The sequence below is a fragment of the Panicum virgatum genome, chromosome 6N (assembly GCF_016808335.1).
Source record: "Panicum virgatum strain AP13 chromosome 6N, P.virgatum_v5, whole genome shotgun sequence".
NCBI classification, from domain to species: domain Eukaryota; kingdom Viridiplantae; phylum Streptophyta; class Magnoliopsida; order Poales; family Poaceae; genus Panicum; species Panicum virgatum.
The window spans coordinates 27826266-27833344 of record NC_053150.1 but is presented as its reverse complement, the minus strand read 5'-3'; the positions used below and the strand labels follow the sequence as shown (position 1 = coordinate 27833344).

Here is a 7079-nt window from a genome sequence, read left to right as displayed (position 1 = left end):
TCGTCTAGTTTCTTCAGTGGGAGGTCCATTTTTGCGGCGAGCATATCCACCTCCTTGATGGTATGCATACCCTTGCTTCTGGATTGGGAACGCTCCTTGTTCCAGCCCTGATTGGAGACCATATTCTCGATCAAGGTCGTAGCCTTGGTAATCCTCTAGAAAGGCTCCTCCAGCAGCAGCATCAAGGTGGGCTCTGGATGTTATCGTTAGCCCGTTGTAGAAGCTTTGGAGTACGAGCCACTCATTCATCCCTTGATGAGGACATGCGAGTATGTAATCTTGGAGTCTCTCCCAAGTTTCTGGAATGGATTCCATCCCCGTCTGCTGGAAACTTTAAATTCTCCTGCGTAGGGCAATTGTTTTCCCTAGGGGGAAGAACTTGGCGAGGAACACCGTGGAACACTTGTCCTATGTGCTGACGGCTTCTTTGTTTTGGTAGAACCACTATTTCGCCTTCCCTAGGAGGGAGAAGGGAAATAGACGGAGCCTGATGGCATCAGCTGTAACACCTCGTATGGTTACGGTCTTGCAAAACTCCAGAAAAATCTAAAGGTGGGCGTTGGCGTCCTCGTTCGGCTTGCCACACAATGGGCTAGCCTGCAACATGTTGATTAGGCTGGATTTAAGCTCAAAATTCACGTCCCCAACATCAACGTCGGGTCCAGTCACCATATTGGCAGGGGAGGGGACGGAAAAGTTGCGAAGGGTCTTCTCAGCCATGGATTCGGTTGTTGTTGTTGATGGTACTTGGAAAGTTGGTTCGCTTGTTGATAGCGAGATCTGAGGAGGGATGACGCGAGATTGGATCCTTCTCACGAGCTTCTCAGGATTTTCAACGAAGTTTGTCGGTAAGGAGAAACCGGTCATATACTACCCTTTTTTCATCCAATCAGGAGAAAACAAAAAGGCAACATTTGCCTACATAAGCAGTAGTTACTTCTTATTCACATTGCCATGTTTATGTATTAGTAAATCCTTTACACCAGTGCCATCCCCTGCAACGGCGCCAGAAATACTTGTTGGCATTCCTTAACTTCGTCACTAGGAACAGGTAAAGTCCATAGCAACGCCGCTAAGAAATACCGGTGATGGTATGTCTTAACATTTACAGAAAGGATCCACAAGCGCACGGGTATACCGTTGTAGCATTTCACCCGAAAGTATTCAGGGTGTCGTTATTTATATTTTCCCAAGGGATGGTATGGTGTGTAAAGGTGTTTACTAGATACAAAAGCATGACAGTATGAAATAAGTTGTAGACTACAGATCATACTGGGGTAAGCTATGATAAATGGATAATGAGGGTAATGTGACACACACATATCAGCCATCTCTCAAGATAAAGAATAAACGAATACACCTAAGGTTAGTGGGAGCGTAGGCAAGGCTTATGTTAGTCACATGCTTAGAGCTGCAGGTGCCGGAAAATTAGGGATATCGGGGAGAATATCCCACAATGGTGTACACCCAGTCCCGTTACATCTTTGCATGAACCCCTACATGGTACCCGAACGTTGGAGACTACACTAACCACAAAGCAGCTTCGTGGCGGACCAAACATTGCTGTCACCACCGATAGTCTACCCTAGTCAAGCCGTGGAGCACTGTCATATTCGAAGGATCCCGCATACCCGGGCACCACGCCCGTGTATGAGGTCACTACCCTAGGGCCCCTGGGTCTCCCACCCTTCGGATGGACAAGTAAGATGCTAAGGCAAGCCCCAAAGCACAACGAACCAACATCCTTACCTCGATCATCTGGTCTAAGCAAGCAACCAAGATAACTTATGAATAAATAGAACATGGCAAGACAAGCTATCAAGATAGCTGAGTGTTGGTATTTCGTAATGTCTGCTTCAGAAACGGAGTCGTTCAGCTTGGTTCTGGTAAAGGCATCAGAAATACATGGCATCGGCGCCAACAATGCCTCGACATTTCATATAGCAATTACTGAAAACCAAACTATAATGAACCATGAATCATTCCGCAAGCAAATGGAATCACTGATGCAGCATTTTACCTAGAGAGTGTTTCAGGGTGTCATTTATATTTCCGCAGGAAAGGTGGTGACTAAATTGTGTAGGTACGCAATATGAACTAATCTCAATGGAATATTTAAATGCATAAATAGGGTAAGATAAATATGGATAAAGGTAGTGTGAAACACAACCAAGACTTAGCTCTAACAAAAGTAAAAAGAGGCAGGGAGCTAGGTAGAAGTTAGTTAGTCAAGGTCTATCTAATGTTCTTAAGAAATCTATACCATTTACTAGTACTTTACACTTTGCACTTAATGTGATTAGTCTCTATCTAGTTATTCCTAATACAAGGGAAAATTATGCAAATGGCTGACAGATATGACTGTCAAGCCATCACAACATTTTATAACCCTCCTACACCCCTAGCCGAACATGGATGATTAGGATGGCACTAAACAGGACTGTCACCACCTGCAGGCTACCTATACACACCATGGGAAAGGGCAACATCCAGCAACACTTAACTAACCCAGACACCATGTCTACACTAGTAAGCGATACTCTAGTATCCTGCACGGAGCCCCCACCCTTAGGATGGACAAACATCATACTAGAGCAAACATACAAATACTGGAGCATGTAAAAGTTAACTAGAACTAAGTCTCTAACCAGGCAAAGCATATAGTAACAAAGTAAACTAATCAAGAAATCTATGTCTGACATTGCAAGGCATAAATCATGCAAATATAAATAACTATAAAATAAGTCAAGTATACATGACTGAACATTACAAAAGAGAACTAGTAGAGAACCCATACCTATTTTCCGAAGCACGTCCAGCGACCCGACAACTACTTCACCTAAGCTCCACTAGCCTAGAACTACTCAAGTGAGAAAATGGAGAAGAGCTTCAACTTGTGCTCGCCTCATTCTTACCCCCGCCCCCCTCTCATATTTATAGAGAGAGCTAGCAGGGGGTCTTGCGCCGAGTTTCACTAGTTCTGGCACCGGGAACTGACTTAAGGAAGGAGGGAGGAAGCTTCCTGCAGAGGTTGAAGGCCGGTGGAAGCCGAGCCCACTCGACCGACCATGGTGGTCGACCAACTGGCAGGTGGGCCCAACCACCTCTAGTCTGCTTTGGTAGCCTCCCACGTGTCCTCTTGTCAATTCCCCGTGTGCCTAAACTCCTAGTAAGTCGGTTTGGTACTGCATGTTTCCTAACATTGTATAGTTTCTAAGAGCATAGTGGATTTTTACTTTATTTGAGATAAAAATGCATATAAAATATTTAAACTCTAGAGATTTTTTTGATCAAATTGACGCTTGAAATTGGTCGCTAACAAGCGTCAACACTGAGCAACCCTTGACGAACTCCATATGAAAAGCATAACGACAGTCGGAATACATAGCCATACCGGAGGCCGAGGAATGCTCAACGACCTCCAAGATGATTGGATTCGCTAAAGAGATGAAGTACTAGCCTAGCTCCAGTACCCTAAGGAGTACGAGTCACAAGAGTGTGACGGAGAGAGGCTTCAAGTGTTGTATGTTGAATGAGAAGAGGAGGGCCCCTTTTATAGTTTTTGAGGTCGGTTCGTGCCATCTCCCTACATGGAAATGTTTGCAATCGACATTGGGACAATAAGATCGAATCCCCCGCAAAATGCACTACGACGTTGTAGGGCAGGTTCAGCTGACCCCCCCCAGTGCGGCCTCTGGTCACCGCCTTTGGTTGGGGCACTGGCAGGTGGGTCCTCTGCTCTGTAGGATATGTTTCCTATTTTTGTACATGGGTTTGCTCTGACATGTGGGCCTTCTCTTGGATGTGTGATGCAGGACGTGATCTTCTGTGGTTTCTGATGCGTCTTCTTCGTGTTTTCATCTTATTCCGGACTTGTACTCCTGAAATGGTAAAATCTCCAAAACAACTGTGGAGCTAGGTTAGTGATAAAAATATGCGAGTAAGAGGTGTGGTTTTCGTTCTTTTGTGGGTATAGCTGACGGTCGGATTTCGCACTTAAGGACCATCAACACAACTTTATACAATCCAGAAGCTGAACCGGGACTAGGACCGAAGGGATGAGGAGACCTTCAACTTGGAAGAAGCAGCTTGCACTGTGGTTGACATGGTGCAGCTGGTTCATCCAGGTTATCATGACTCTCGGTCCGTCTTGTAGCGGCTCAAGCAAGTCCCAAAATGGATGAGGGATTCTTGGAGGAAGAAATCAAACAGGAGATAGGCCAGTAGTCCAGTATAGGGCCTTCTGTGTATAAACTTTTGCCACAACTTGACATATGTAATGCCTTTTGAAATGTGGTCTTTTAACTTTCTGTCTGCTCATCATCCTCTATGTTAGAATGGACTCGATTGAGTGCTTTTATTGCGTACACATGCCGTTCTATAGTGAGGGTATCTCGAGGACATAGTAGTAGTTGCTCATGGCTTGAACTTATGATGCTCGGCCGGTCCATAGTTGATAGGAGGTAGTGTCCTCTACTGTGAGGGTGCAGCGCCCCTATGTTATTTTGATGACCCAATTACTAATCTGTGTAGGTAGTAATCGGAGGCGCCTTGTTCCATGTGGGAACAATGTATTTAGGACATAAGACTGCTTGAGTATTGTTCAATATTTTGGGACGTAACAAAGCTGCTCGAGTACCGGCCCTACTAGGAGTAGTCGAAGATGTTGCCTACCAAGTTCAAAGGCTTGAAGGTAACAGAAACTGCCCATGCGCCTGTCGAAACAGGATCACGGAGATGTTAACAGGGTGGGATACCCATCCCAAGGAGAGCGAAATAGCCTGATCAAATTGACGCTTGAAATTGGTCACTAACAAGTGTCAACAAGATCTCCCAAGCTGTCCTTTGCTCGTCTTGAGCAAAGTAGGACAAATCAGGTTGTTGATTAGAAAATCACTCTAAGTCATACTTAGTTATCATGTTAGGATTTATAACAAAGTAGCCTATCTATGAATTCGAATTAGTTGGCTCACATACCTCTGCTTTATCCCATACTCATCCATGGGGCTTTTAGCCCTCTCCTCGCCTTGAGCTGTTGAGAGTTAGAATAGTGCATAGAGCCACATTCCTTTATTCATAGATCAGCAATCCATCTAGAGGTTTTTCATAAAAAGGTTTTTGAAAAGCATGACAGAGTTCCGCAAATGATTCTCTCGAATCACTCAATGTATATATTCCTTACCAGGGCAATAATGCCTTTTTCCTTCCTACTAAAGGGCTTTTGTGGAGCTCAAAGGTAGGATAAAAGATTGGGCATACTTGCACTTCATATATTGTAAAGTCAAAAAGTGAATCCATGAAGAAATCAAATCATACAAGTGTGATCAATATGTGCATGTGTGTGGAATGGAATGGAATGAATGATGAGATGACTAATTTCTTGCCATGAATCATCCCTTATCCTTTATTTTTCATGGACATGGGCTATACACTTTTTTTGACATGCCTTGTGAGCATGTGGCATACCTTTCTTTGGGTATGCATCTTTTCTATTTTTGACATGTCTTTTGAGCATGTGGCATACCTTCTTTGGGCATGCATCTTTTCTCTCTTTTTTTCATAGCCCATACCATTAATAACATGAAGAGAGTGATCATGGAACAATAAAGGAATTTTTATTTCATGAATGGATGATGGATAATGCTAATTCCAAGTGTAGGAATTTTGCACACGAAATGGGCGTGTACAGGACCTTGATCACAAAGTATGAAAAGAACCTTGCTAGGATCACACAATTTGACAAAACTCAATAAAGTAATAAGCAGCATATGGATAAAGTTTTGCAACACTACTCATATGGCTCTAGTAGGTATTTATCATCATTGAGGAACTTGCCTTTATTTCATTTTGCAAAATTTAAAACTCCAGACTTCAAGCTTCTCTTAGAAAAAGATCATATAGCTCTAATTACCATATCTAAACTCACAACAACCTAGACTTGCATCAAGCATATGCTACTCATAGAATTTTCAAGTTTTTTAGCAATAAATTTATTAAGCCAACAAACTCAAATTTAAGAAAGATTCAAAGTTTTTTTTGAAGAAAAACTGTGGGGGAGTTCCCCACAGTGCTTCAAGGATTTTTTTATATATATAAAAGGAAAAGAGCTGTACAAGAAAACTTACAAAAGTACATCAAGGGGGAAGAAAGGACTGAAAGAAAATGAGGAACTCTAAACAATTGATTCTATCCATAATACAATTTGTTGATGAAGAGAAGTCTTCACTCTCACGAAGAAAGCTTCAAAGTTATAAACTAGACAGATAAAACAAGCAGAATAGAGCAAATTTTCATCCCTTCAACTCTAAAGAGATTAAGCAGATCATAAGCATATGATAAAGGGAAATATGATTAAAATAAACAGATTTTTATTTGATTTAATTTTATTTTAACTATGAGAAAGTAGTAAAGGATAATTAACTTGGGAGAGGGAACCTCCCCCAAGCTAGCTCTTGGTTTAGTGTCCGATGAGCAGGACCTTTCTCCATACCTGGTTATGTTGAGGTCAATTCATCCATACCTAGAGAAGTGGTGGTGGACGATGACATCTTCTTCTTGCGTCTTCTTTGGAGATGTAGGTGGCGCGGGAGAGAGATCCTTGGACAGTTGGCTGTAGGTTCCCCCAGCTGATTCCGTTGGTGATTCGCGAATCTCTCCTCCCTCTTAGTCTGGATCCATGGGAGACTCACAGATCTCCCCTTCCTCCCATTCTAGTTCAGTTGGAGGCTCATGAATTTCCCAATCTTCCCAAGCTGGTTTTGTTGGAGGCTCATGAACCTCCCTGTCTTCCCAGCCGGGTTTAGCATGCAGCCCTTCTCTTTTGTCATCCTCATGAATCAAGAACAGTTCTTGTTTCTTGTTTTGGAACCTGAATTTCATGTTCTTTCCCATGATGAGGATGTTGATCTTCCCAGTTCTAACATCAATGATAGCTCTGGCGCCTCTCAAAAATGGTCGCCCAAGAATAAGAGATATCCACAGATCTCCTTCCATATCAAGAATCACAGAGTCCGCGACGATGAAAGTATCCTTGATCAGTTCCAGGAGATTGTGGACAATACCCTCCGGGTATCGTATAG

General features: G+C 43.0%; 1 non-coding gene across 1 annotated transcript; it reads left to right on the top strand.

The window, feature by feature from the left end:
- Window positions 1–247: 247 nt before the first annotated feature.
- LOC120680393 lies at window positions 248–354 on the top strand. The gene has a single exon (XR_005677658.1). It is a non-coding gene; the product is annotated as a small nucleolar RNA R71 (small nucleolar RNA).
- The last annotated feature ends 6725 nt before the right edge of the window (window positions 355–7079 follow it).